Raw genomic sequence first — 14373 nt, 5'->3', positions numbered from 1 at the left:
GGAGAAATCGGAACATTTTCTACATATTCTTCTGTTTGAGTTCAGTAGAGGGATGAAAACATCAGCAGCAGCCGCAAACATGTATGGGGATAATGCCACTGGACAGAGCAAGGCAAGAAAATGGTTTTCTCGTTTTGAAGAGGATCGTTTTGACTTTACTAAATGGTTCAAATGGCTCTGAGCACTATGGGACTTAACTGCTGTGGTCATCAGTCCCCTAGAACTTAGAACTACTTAAACCTAATTAACCTAAGGACATCACACACATCCATGCCCGGGGCAGGATTTGAACCTGCGACCGGAGCGGTCACGCGGTTCCAGACTGAAGCGCCTAGACCGCACGGCCACACCCGGCCGGCTTTGACTTAACTGACCCTCCACGTTCGGGAAGACCTTCGGGTGTGATAATGTCCTTTAAACGCATTAATTCGCAATGATCCACTTCTGTGGAATCGAGAAATGGCAAATCTCATGAACTGTGATCATCCACCATCGTGCGACATTTACATGCAAAATGTTCAAATGTGTGTGAATTCCTATGGGACAAAACTGCTTAGGTTATCGGTCCCTAGACTTACACACTACTTAAACTAACTTATGCTAAGAACGACATACCCACCCATGTCCGAGGGAGGACTCGAACCTCCGGCGGGAGGGGCCGCGCAGTCTGTGACATGGCGCCTCTAACCGCGCGGCCGCTGCGCGCGGCTCATTTACATGCAATGGAGAAGATTCAAAAATCATGTGTATGGGTACTGCATGCTCTAAGTCAAAACCACAAAAGTCAGCGTAGCTGTACATGCTCGTCATCCAGTGGTGCGCAAACAGTACTGACCGTCCCAACCCCTGTCGTTACTGGTAACGAAAAAATGGTGTCTTCGTTCTAGCATAAGGAAAAGCAAGGAATGGTTGAGTCCAAACGAAAAGGCAACTCCACGTACAAAGACTTGCGCTCATCCATAAACGATAATGTCATACATCTGGTGGAAACAGCGACGCTGCGGTGTACTACGAATTGCTTCCGCAAGGTGTAATCATCACTTCTGACATTTATCGCCGACAAGACACGTCTTGCAGACGCAGTTCAAGAACAACGACCAGGAAGACAGCCTGAAGTGATGCTACTCCATTCTGCTAGATTGACGAAAAACACTATACAGGGGTTGATTTGGGAAGCCATTCCTCACCCACCTTATTCACCTGATCTTGCGCCTTTTAGATTTTCACTTTTTCCGTTCTTTATCGAACAACTTTCAAGGAACTTCCATTCCGGATGAAAATGCGCTCCGAACATAGCTCGATGAGTTCTTCGCCTCAAAACTACATGATATCTACAGACGCGGAATCCAAAAGTTACTCCAGCGTTGGCAGACTGTTTTAAATAGTTGGGGGTAATATATTATTAATGACTGAAATTTCTATAATGTGTATCTGTCTTGTTTATTAAACTTATGGAAAAACGCTATGAGCCGTCCGCTGTGGCCGAGCGGTTCTAGGCGCTTCAGTCCGTAACCGCGCTGCTGCTACGGTCGCAGGTTCGAATCCTGCCTCGGGCATGGATGTGTGTGATGTCCTTAGGTTAGTTAGGTTTAAGTAGTTCTAAGTTTAGGGGGCTGATGACCTCAGATGTTAAGTCTCATAGTGCTTAGAGCCATTTGAAAAACGCTTTGAACTTATACGCCAACCCAATTTAAGCCAACTGCTTCTCATAACGCTTTCTCTGTTACTACCTCAGGAAAAAAACTGGTAAGCTTTTGTAACACACAATATTTTATCGAATAAAAAATAAGAATATTTGCAAGACTCTTATACATACCTAACCAGTACAAAAAGTTTCGAGACAGGAATAACAAAAAAAAGTAAGAAAAATACAGTAACGATAAGATGGTATTGTTAGTTCTTGATTACCTGGTGGTTACCTCACTTTTCTAGTTAGACGATATGTTTCAGTGTTTGCACATATGTTATATAGCATAAAGCTCTGAAAAGGATTATATTTTGTACTGAACTTTCTGGTACGCATATTCATGAGCTGGCACATCAAACTGTATGTTTACAATTATGTATTGTACATATGCGTACGTTTAATCCTTCTGAATAGTTTTTCCTAGTTTGGGTTTCATAGACCAAAAGCACACTCCCCCTCAATGAACCATGGACCTTGCCAATGGTGGGGAGGCTTGCCTGCCTCAGCGATATAGATAGCTCTACCGTAGTTGCGCCATAATGGAGAGGTATCTGTTGAGAGGGCAGACAAACGTGTGGTTCCTGAAAAGGGCAGCAGCCTTTTCAGTAGTTACAGAGGCAACGGTCTGGATGATTCACTGAACTGGCCCTGTAACATCTACCAAAACCACCTGTGCTGGTGCTGCGAACGGCTGAAAGCAATGGGAAACTACAGGGCATGCAGCTCTATTGTATGGTTAAATGATGATGGCTTCCTCTTGGGTAAAATATTCTGGAGGTAAAACAGTCGCCCGTTCGGATCTCTGGGCGGAGACTACTCAGGAGGATGTCGTTATCAGGAGAAACAAAACCGGCGTTCTATGGCTAGGAGAGTGGAATGTCAGATCCCTTAATTTGGAAGGTAGGTTAGAAAATTTAAAAAGGTAAATGGATAGGTTAAAGTTAGACAAAGTGGTGATTAGTGAAGATCGGTGGCTGGAGGAACAGAACTTCTGGTCAGGTGAATACAGGCTTATAAATACAGAATCAGACAGGGGTAATGCAGGAATAAATTTAATAAAAAGAAATAAAAAAATAGGAACACGGATAAGGTACTATGAACAGCATAGTGAATGCATTATTGTAGCCGCGATTGACATGAAGCCCTCACCCACCAGAGCAGTACAAGCTTATTTGCCAACTACTTCCGCACATGAGGAGGAAGGAGATCGAGGAAATGACTGATGAGATCAAAGAAATTATTCAGATAGTTAATTGGGGGACTGGAATTCGATATTAGAAAAAGAAAGAGAAGGAAAACTAGTAGGTGAATATGGACTGGGGGAGAAGAATGAAAGAGGGATCCACCTGGTGGAATTTTGCACGGAGCATAATTTAATCATAGCTAACACTTGGTTTAAGAATCATGTGGGAAGGTTGTATACATGAAAGAGACATGAAGACACCAGAAGGTTTCAGATTGATTATATAACGGTTAGACAGAGATTTAGGAACCAGATTTTAAATTGTAAGACATTTCCAGGGGCAGATGTGGACTCTGACCACAATTTATTGATAATGAAGTGCAGATTAACACTGAAGAAATTGCAAAAGGCAGTAATTTAAGGCGATGGGACCTGGGTAAACTGAAAGAACAAGAGATTGTAGAGAGTTTCAGGGGCAGCATTAAAAAAAGAATGTGACGTGTTATTATATTTATCAGTTAGTGTAGAAACTAAGGCAACCCATTTATGGTTTCCTTAAAGAGCAAATATCTTCCACATTTTTTAAAATGTTCTTTCGTATCGTTCAACAACAGTCGCTTTTAATGTACTAAAAGTTAAATAACGATTAATGTTAAATGTTTCTATAATTCTTGAAATTTTTTGTTGTAAAATTTTTTACCATTATCTGTTTGCTAATTTTCGGTTTTTCTTCAGTCAAATATTTGTTTTAAAGAATCAACTATATTTTTGCCTGTTTTGTCTTTAACCAGAATTGCCCAAGCAAATTTTGAAAAACATGTACAATGGTTAAAAAATATTTATATCCTTTATTTATTTTCGAAATTCCTTTCATCTTTCCAGAATCCATTTCGATAAAGTCCGACTGCCATAAATCATGAATTCCAAAATAAATTACATTATTTTGTTCAAAATTATTTCTAATTGGTTTATGTATTCATTAATATTTCTTCATGAATACAGAATGAGATTTTCACTCTGCAGTAGAGTGTGCGCTGATATGAAACTTCCTAGCACATTAAAACTGTCTACCCGTGCCTCGAGCTCGAGTCTCGGTCTGGCACACAGTTGTAATCTGCCAGGAAGTTTCTTCATGAATATTTAGACAAACTACAAAATTTTTTAACGAATTTACTTTTTTTAGTTTTATACACTGAATGAAGACCTCCAATCCTTTGTTTTCCATTCTTAGTTGTTAATCTATGAGGATGAAGTGTTTCAGTAAACTTTTTGCGCTTCAGAGGATAAATGTGATTATCAGTCTTCATTTATAAAGAATAAAAGAGAATTAGTTTACTTTTAATTGTTCAATGGAAAAGACTTCAGAATTTCTAAACCTTTTCCAACTTTCTTGCCTAAATTATTAATTTTCGAAACCTATGAATTAAGTTTATGTTCTAATGAAACTATTTTATCTATTGCATTATGGATTTTCTGTGTTATTAATTTCTTTATTATGAACTTCTGTGATACCATCATAAATACTATTTCGTTGCCTTAAATCAATGAGCATTTTGCTGTATTCAGGTTTTGGAACAAGGTGTGATAAAACTTTCTCAATGTTTTTCTTGGAATAATAATTTTCAACCACAGTTAACGCATTTACATACCACTGTTTGGGTTGGTAGAGTCTTATTTCCAACTATCTTTTACTAACTGCATCGAAATCATCAAGTGGATCAATAATATAACAATTCTTTTATTTTTAAAATCAATAAAATATTTAGCTAATTTAATAATGTTATTTAATTCTTTTTGAAATTGTTTGATTACATCATCTATTTTTAGATCTACTGATGATTGAATATTTTTGATTTTTGAAATTAGTTCATTGCCTGCTTTTGATTTTAATGATTGAAAATCATTATTGAGTTTAGTTCAAAAAATATCCATTTAAAAAATTTAAAGTATCAGTAAACTTATAATTTATAAATTTCAAAACAAATAAACAGAAATGTCCACAAATTACTTTATCAAAGTTTTTTGTTCTTTCGATGTTGTAGTAAAGATCACTCTTTCCCAAAGTGTTAACAAATTATTTTGGAATATTTTCTCCATATGAATCAAACCAAATTTTATATATTTATTTTAAAATAAAAAATGCAATGAGTCCCAACATGATCAGATTTATCTAAATTTAATATTCCACATTCTAAATTTTTGGGTATATTTGGTAATTCATTAATCATAAAAACTCCAAAAAATGTTTAATTTTTAATTTTTTAACTAATTCTTCCATTTCAAAATTAGATAAATGATTATCAACTTGGTCGATTATTTCTTTGAAATTTTTTTACTCTTTTTTCCCTCTTTTCCACTTCCAAATTATGTTTTTTGTTCTTCTAATTCTTTATCAAATTTTTATTATTTGTAACTGCATTTTCAACTGCTGCATCTATTTGTTTTATTGATATGACATAAATTAAAAAAGTTCTCTTTTAATTTAATTAAATTTTCCTTCACTATAATTTTTAACTTTTTAAATAATTCAACTTTGTTGGTCATTCTGATTTCGCTGTATTTATATAGAATTTAGTTTTTTCGAATAGGCAAATGAGATTTTTTGGTCCTTTTTCATAAAGAACAAAATTCCAGGTTTTCAATCTGGAATTTTTACTTCAAAATGGGCTTTGCACCAGAAATCCCACGAATATACTTCTAACAGTGACCATAACGCTACTGAAATATCGTACATGTACGACACTGATATCTGGCAGTACACCTGACAACCCAAGATGTGTTTGATATGCTGAAATCATGTGTGCAGTGCTGTGACACAGGGCCAACCACCACAGATGAACTTTGCAACCAGGCGAATGTAGCATCGATGGCTATATCACAGGATACCATTCACGCCTTATACTCGGCGATGCAATCATGCTTGGAACAGGTTGTCAGGGCCTATGGTGGACCCTTTGCCTATTAGGTAACAGGAAACATGTCTAACCGAGCTGATTGAAAGCTAACCATTTCTGCAGAACATATTAATGTACGTTTCCTGGGAATGTGAACGTCCTTAAATTCCAAGAATAGCAGTCGTGCAAATACAAGGGGAACTTTAAATTAGTTCAACAAGAAGGAATATTAAGCTTTAACGTGTCTCTGACAACGGGGTCGTTAGAGACGGAGCTGAAGTTCGAATTGGCGAAGGATGGGGAAGGAAATACACGGCGTCGAACGTCGTTTCATGTGCAGGATGGCTATAATTCAACTTTCGCTACTTGAACCAGTGTAGATGGGAAAGTATTACGCATATGGGTATCCCGATCTTGTTCGGACTGTGCACTGCAGGGTTCGCGCTGTCAGTAGTGTTAGGCGCCGCCACTGGTATGGCGACGTAGGCAGTCAACATAGATCTGGACAAGATAAGCAGGGCTTTACTGGTAGTGCTGGTTTATCAAAAAATGGTTCAAATTGCTCTGAGCACTATGGGACTCAACTGCTGTGGTCATAAGTCCCCTAGAACTTAGAACTACTTAAACCTAACTAACCTAAGGACAGCACACAACACCCAGCCATCACGAGGCAGAGGAAATCCCTGACCCCGCCGGGAATCGAACCCGGGAACCCGGGCGTGGGAAGCGAGAACGCTACCGCACGACCACGAGATGCGGGCTGGTTTATCAAAGCACCAGCAATAGTGATGCTGCTGTTGGCGAATATCGACGCATTAAAGGAACACGGAGAAGTCCTCTTTGAAGAACATGATACGGAAGTTGAAAGTAACCCGTGAACTACGGATTCCTCCTGGGAGAGGCCGAAGGCCAATTGCGCCACAAACTGTTGAAGTAATTATTTCCGTGGCTGGGAACGCTGTACGCAATGTGCGAACTTCAAGCAGCGCACGAGCTGTGTCACGACAGCTGAACGTTCCATGGTCCACCGTTATTTCGGGCAGCAGTAGAGCTGTTCCAAGCTGTCGTGGATCCAGATGGCCATCATATTGGGCAACATCTGTAACCTAGAACGTAAACATGGTACGCAGTTAACAGACGTTTGCCCTCTCATGACGAAATTAAAATCTGTTTCTTTCAATGGTTCAGTCGGTATTTCTCTTACACATTTCCTTATACAGGGTGTTTCAAAAATGACCGGTATATTTGAAACGGCAATAAAAACTAAACGAGCAGCGATAGAAATACACCGTTTGTTGCAATATGCTAGGGACAACAGTACATCTTCAGGCGGACAAACTTTCGAAATTACAGTAGTTACAATTTTCAACAACAGATGGCGCTGCAAGTGATGTGAACGATATAGAAGACAACGCAGTCTGTGGGTGCGCCATTCTGTACGTCGTCTTTCTGCTGTAAGCGTGTGCTGTTCACAACGTGCAAGTGTGCTGTAGACAACATGGTTTATTCCTTAGAACAGAGGATTTGTCTGGTGTTGGAATTGCACCGCCTAGAACACAGTGTTGTTGCAACAAGACGAAGTTTTCAACGGAGGTTTAATGTAACCAAAGGACCGAAAAGCGATACAATAAAGGATCTGTTTGAAAAATTTCAACGGACTGGGAACGTGACGGATGAACGTGCTGGAAAGGTAGGGCGACCGCGTACGGCAACCACAGAGGGCAACGCGCAGCTAGTGCAGCAGGTGATCCAACAGCGGCCTCGGGTTTCCGTTCGCAGTGTTGTAGCTGCGGTCCAAATGACGCCAACGTCCACGTATCGTCTCATGCGCCAGAGTTTACACCTCTATCCATACAAAATTCAAACGCGGCAACCCCTCAGCGCCGCTACCATTGCTGCACGAGAGACATTCGCTAACGATATAGTGCACAGGATTGATGACGGCGATATGCATGTGGGCAGCATTTGGTTTACTGACGAAGTTTATTTTTACCTGGACGGCTTCGTCAATAAACAGAACTGGCGCATATGGGGAACCGAAAAGCCCCATGTTGCAGTCCCATCGTCCCTGCATCCTCAAAAAGTACTGGTCTGGGCCGCCATTTCTTCCAAAGGAATCATTGGCCCATTTTTCAGATCCGAAACGATTACTGCATCACGCTATCTGGACATTCTTCGTGAATTTGTGGCGGTACAAACTGCCTTAGACGACACTGCGAACACCTCGTGGTTTATGCAAGATGGTGCCCGGCCACATCGCACGGCCGACGTCTTTAATTTCCTGAATGAATATTTCGATGATCGTGTGATTGCTTTGGGCTATCCGAAACATACAGGTGGCGGCGTGGCTTGGCTTCCCTATTCGCCAGACATGAACCCCTGTGACTTCTTTCTGTGGGGACACTAGAAAAACCAGGTGTACCGCCAGAATCCAGAAACAATTGAACAGCTGAAGCAGTACATCTCATCTGCATGTGAAGCCATTCCGCCAGACACGTTGTCAAAGGTTTCGGGTAATTTCATTCAGAGACTACGCCATATTATTGCTACGCATGGTGGACATGTGGAAAATATCGTACTATAGAGTTTCCCAGACCGCAGCGCCATCTGTTGTTGAAAATTGTAACTACTGTAATTTCGAAAGTTTGTCTGCCTGAAAATGTACTGTTGTCCCAAGCATATTGCAACAAACGGTGTATTTCTATCGCTGCTCGTTTAGTTTTTATTGTCGTTTCAAATATACCGGTCATTTTTGAAACACCCTGTATATGTATCTATGAGGTTTAATTGTTGTACGATCACTCGTTTTTCATGGGGGCCCTCTCAAGTGGCGAAATATTTATTATAAGCTCCCTGAAACCACATGCTACTTTCGGTTTCATTCAAGATAAAGTGTAAAGTTTGTCAGCTACTGTAAGAAAAGGTTTCCTAAGAGTTTGCAAGTATGGTGAAACAGTGGAAGATTGTTGAATTGAGGCAGTCGTGATTAGCTTCAGGTGAACACAAGTTTTCGCCAATGGACACGTCCGAACCGTGTTACAAAGTTGACTCTTCATCACAGTATTTCTTTATTCACGGTATACGGAATTGTTTATGCAGAACATGTGGTGCTGCTGCATCAGTATGTGCACACGCGTTGCGCAACTGGACAGTCTCTTTCATATTCATCGGCCTGAGTCAGACTATCACATGTCAATGCGTCAACGGTGAGTGCGCGGGGCTCCATCCTGGCGCCCCCCCACTGTGACGAGAGATCGCAGGCGCCGTCTGCAAATGACCACGTCAACGCGTCTCCCTTATATAACAAACGCGCGGTATGAGTCTGTGACTTAATAAGGAGTTGGAGTCTGTATCAGTCTTCTGGGAGTCTCTACAATGTGCTGGCAGGGTTTCTTTTCCTTGTGCCGTACATTACATTTTTCTTCCTGCTCCGTTCACGAATGAGGGCGTGGAGAGAAATATTGATGACAAGACTCTGAGGGAGCCGCTCTTTGTCAAGCTTTATCTTAACGGTGCCACCGAGCAGTATAGTTAAGTTTAGTTATTTCCATGTCCCATGTTCCATGTTCCGTAATTGCGACCTATCCCTAAGATAATGAACAACTTGGTTTCGAAAATATAGTACACTTCATCAATGGAAAGCGTGGCAACATGCTGATCAATTACACGGCTCTATAAGGTACCTTCACACGGGTGATATTTTATTGAGAACTATGGCCAAAATAGGTTTCCCGTCAATTTTTCCGCATTGTGGGTGCAACACACGGCAACACTGTGGTATGGCTGGGAAATATTGCCGATGAAGCAGGCTGTTGCAGGCAGTTGCCGAGGTATGGCCGAGATGTAGCCAATATTGTCCGTGGAGGACAGAGAATATTTCGTAAGGCCATGTCATGTCTCCCTCGGTCCGTCTCTGTAAATGCTTCTATTTACTCTCAGGCTTCCTTTCTTCCTTCTCACGCTGACAGCGCTGCAGTGTCAAGTTACGTAATCAGAACAGTGAAACAATATTCTTTCGCTTCGGTTCGAAAGATAGCGCGCGTACATTAAAGTATTTGATTCAGTTGTTGTCTATAGGAATGTAGAAATGGGTAAACGGGACCAAAATGAATTTATTAATCGTGATATATACGTCTACGACCAGAACAGTGTAACACAGAAAGTAATATACAAGGTGGTCATAAACAGTCTGATGAGCTTGTAACGATGTTGCAGGGTAGGTTGTGCTGATAAGTAATTGTTAATAAAAGAAAGTATGAGAGGAGAAATTGAAAAAAAAAAAGAGATTAAGATGGTACGGGTATGTTAAGAGGATGTGTGGGCAGAGACTCTCCAAAATTATGGAAAAACTAAAGATGGATGGAAAAAGACCTAGAGGGCGCCCAAGAACACGGTGGAAAACGGGAGTGAGAATATCTGTGGAAAGGAGAGGTGTGACCTGGCAGCAAGTGGAGGAAGAAAAGTGGTGGGAGGACCGAGCCAAATGGAGAGGACTCATCAGCACCCAGACCCGGCAGTAGCTGGAGCGGGATCCGGATATAGATAGATAGATCGACGAAAGAAACAAGTATAAAAATGTTCACCGAAAGGCAGGAATACAACAATATAAACCACTTAGGGCTGAAATAAAAAGGAAGTTCAGGGCAGCCAATGTGAAATGGCTGCAGGAAAAGTGTGAAGGGCACGAAAAAGAAATGATCGTCGGGAAGACTGACTCAGCTTATAGGAAATCCGAAACATCCTCCAGTAAAGGTAAAGGCAAACGTGACAATGGGAACCCCCCTATTAAACGCAGATGAGAAAGCAGACAGGTGGAAAGAGTACATTGAAGACTTCAATGAGGGGAGGACTTATCTGATGTGATGAAGAAGAAACAGTAATCAATAGGGAAGTAATAGGGGATCCAGTGTTAGAATCAGGATTTGGACAGGATTTGGAAGACTTATAATAAAACAGAAACAATATGTAACATTACATCAGAAATTCTAAATTCGTTGGTGGAAGTGGCGAACAAACGACTGTTCAAGTTGGTGTATAGACATATCAACAGACATTCGGAAAAATAACATCCATTCACTTCTGAATTTAGTAAGATCCCGTAAGTGTGACCATCGCAAATCGGCTTAACAGCTTATACGTCCAAGTTGATTACGAGAATAATACACCGAACAATGGGACAGAAAACTGAGGATCTGCTAGACGATGATTAGTTTGGCTTTAGGGAAGGAAGAGGCACGAGACAAGCGGTATTCACGTTGCAGTTTATAACGGAAACAAAACTGCAGGGAAATCAAGACATCTTCATAGGATTTGTCGACCTAGAAAAAACGTTCGACATTGTAAAATGTGCAAGTTGTTCGAAATTCTGAGAACAATAGGAGGGGGCTTCATGGAAATACTGCGTAATACAACAACCAAAAAAGAACAATAAGATTGGAAGACCAAGAACGAAATGCTCGGATTGAAGATGGTGGAAGGCAAGGATGCAGTCTTTCACCCCTACTGTTCAATCTAAATATGAAGAATGAATGATGGAAATGAAAAAAAATTCAAGAGCGGGAGTTAAATGCAGGATGAAACGACAGCAATTTTAAGATTTGCTGATGACATTGCTGTTCTCAGTGAAGGTGAACAAGAATTTCAAGATCTGTTGAATTGACTGAACAGTCTAATGAGTACAGAACATGGGTTGAGAGTAAATCAAAGAAAGACGGAACTCATGAGAAGTAGCGGAACTGAGAACAGGGAGACACTTAACACCACAACTGGTGATAACGAAGTAGATGAAGTTAAGGAGTTCTGTTACCTAGGCTACAAAATAACTCATGACGGACAGAGCAAGGAGGACATTACAAGCAGTCCAGAAATGACAAAAAGGTCATTCCTGGCCAAGAGTCTTCTAGTATAAAACCTAGATCTTAATTTGAGGAAGAAATTTCTGAGAATGTACATTTAGAGCAAAACAATGCATGGTAGTGAAATATGGACTACGGGAAAACCGGAACAGAAGAGAATCGAAACATTGGAGATGTGGCGCTACAGGAGAATGTTGGGTTGGCACGAGAAAAGAATTCGTGACCCGTCGCGTCAAACCTGTCAGAAGACTGCTGATTCAAATTAATAAAATAAATAAATAATAGAAAGACCAGGCAATAACGGTAACATGTCCGATAGTGAAATTATAGCCGTTTGTTTGTCTGTAGACAAAAACGATAGTGATGATGGATAAGATGACGAAACTGGCGCTCAATGTGAGGACACTGCGACACATACTGAGGCAATAACGCAGCTGGATAAAATAATAGTTTGTTTGGAACGCCAGGGAGAAGCGATTTCGGCAGTTGCTTGTGTTGTACATACAGGGTGTTTCAAAAATGACCGGTATATTTGAAACGGTAATAAAAACTAAACGAGCAGCGATAGAAATACACCGTTTGTTGCAATATGCTTGGGACAACAGTACATTTTCAGGCAGACAAACTTTCGAAATTACAGTAGTTACAATTTTCAACAACAGATGGCGCTGCGGTCTGGGAAACTCTATAGTACGATATTTTCCACATGTCCACCATGCGTAGCAATAATATGGCGTAGTCTCTGAATGAAATTACCCGAAACCTTTGACAACGTGTCTGGCGGAATGGCTTCACATGCAGATGAGATGTACTGCTTCAGCTGTTCAATTGTTTCTGGATTCTGGCGGTACACCTGGTTTTTCTAGTGTCCCCACAGAAAGAAGTCACAGGGGTTCATGTCTGGCGAATAGGGAAGCCAAGCCACGCCGCCACCTGTATGTTTCGGATAGCCCAAAGCAATCACACGATCATCGAAATATTCATTCAGGAAATTAAAGACGTCGGCCGTGCGATGTGGCCGGGCACCATCTTGCATAAACCACGAGGTGTTCGCAGTGTCGTCTAAGGCAGTTTGTACCGCCACAAATTCACGAAGAATGTCCAGATAGCGTGATGCAGTAATCGTTTCGGATCTGAAAAATGGGCCAATGATTCCTTTGGAAGAAATGGCGGCCCAGACCAGTACTTTTTGAGGATGCAGGGACGATGGGACTGCAACATGGGGCTTTTCGGTTCCCCATATGCGCCAGTTCTGTTTATTGACGAAGCCGTCCAGGTAAAAATAAACTTCGTCAGTAAACCAAATGCTGCCCACATGCATATCGCCGTCATCAATCCTGTGCACTATATCGTTAGCGAATGTCTCTCGTGCAGCAATGGTAGCGGCGCTGAGGGGTTGCCGCGTTTGAATTTTGTATGGATAGAGGTGTAAACTCTGGCGCATGAGACGATACGTGGACGTTGGCGTCATTTGGACCGCAGCTACAACACTGCGAACGGAAACCCGAGGCCGCTGTTGGATCACCTGCTGCACTAGCTGCGCGTTGCCCTCTGTGGTTGCCGTACGCGGTCGCCCTACCTTTCCAGCACGTTCATCCGTCACGTTCCCAGTCCGTTGAAATTTTTCAAACAGATCCTTTATTGTATCGCTTTTCGGTCCTTTGGTTACATTAAACCTCCGTTGAAAACTTCGTCTTGTTGCAACAACACTGTGTTCTAGGCGGTGCAATTCCAACACCAGACAAATCCTCTGTTCTAAGGAATAAACCATGTTGTCTACAGCACACTTGCACGTTGTGAACAGCACACGCTTACAGCAGAAAGACGACGTACAGAATGGCGCACCCACAGACTGCGTTGTCTTCTATATCGTTCACATCACTTGCAGCGCCATCTGTTGTTGAAAATTGTAACTACTGTAATTTCGAAAGTTTGTCCGCCTGAAGATGTACTGTTGTCCCTAGCATATTGCAACAAACGGTGTATTTCTATCGCTGCTCGTTTAGTTTTTATTGCCGTTTCAAATATACCGGTCATTTTTGAAACACTCTGTAAATGGCCAACGAGTCTGGTTGGTGTATAAAACACAAGAGTATTTTTCAATTTATGGCCGGCAGTTATGTGAATATAATGTGTAATTTGTGTCTACGTAAAAATAAATACAACGTGTGTTTTTATAGCATTCAACATACGTCATTTCATTTTTTCCTGAGTTTACAAATTTTCCTTGTTTTTGATTATCCGGACGGTTTACAGTTCCACCAAGTCTGGATGTACTAAGTTCCACTGTAGCATAATTTTGGAGCATTTTTAAGAAATGTCCGCCTGCAACCATTAGCAAACGTCCTATCAATGCACTCTCCATTGTAAGAACTCTTGAATGTCATTATAAAGTACGTCCCTACACCTAAAATATATGTGTAAATAAAAAGTAATGTAGTATTAACTACACTGCAAAATTTCGATATCACGAGTTTTCCTCGTTGAGAAAAGGAACATAAGCGCTATTTTCTGTTTTAGGAAAAGAGGCGCCTACATCACGGGTGGTGATCTCATTTCGTTAGTTACCTTGAGGGGAAAATATTTTCCTCTTCGAACAGGAAATTTAAATGCTGCGCATGACTGACTGGAAACATAATCAGCTCTTGTGCCGCCTTTCGAAATTCCTTTTGCGAAGGCTCATTTTTCTTTCATAGAGCTGTGCCGCAACGACCTACTACGCAATTACTGACATAGGCGCTTTACACTTTGTAA

Source organism: Schistocerca nitens, chromosome 7, assembly GCF_023898315.1.
Source record: "Schistocerca nitens isolate TAMUIC-IGC-003100 chromosome 7, iqSchNite1.1, whole genome shotgun sequence".
Classification (NCBI taxonomy): Eukaryota; Metazoa; Arthropoda; class Insecta; order Orthoptera; family Acrididae; genus Schistocerca; species Schistocerca nitens.
This window is presented reverse-complemented; position numbering follows the sequence as displayed.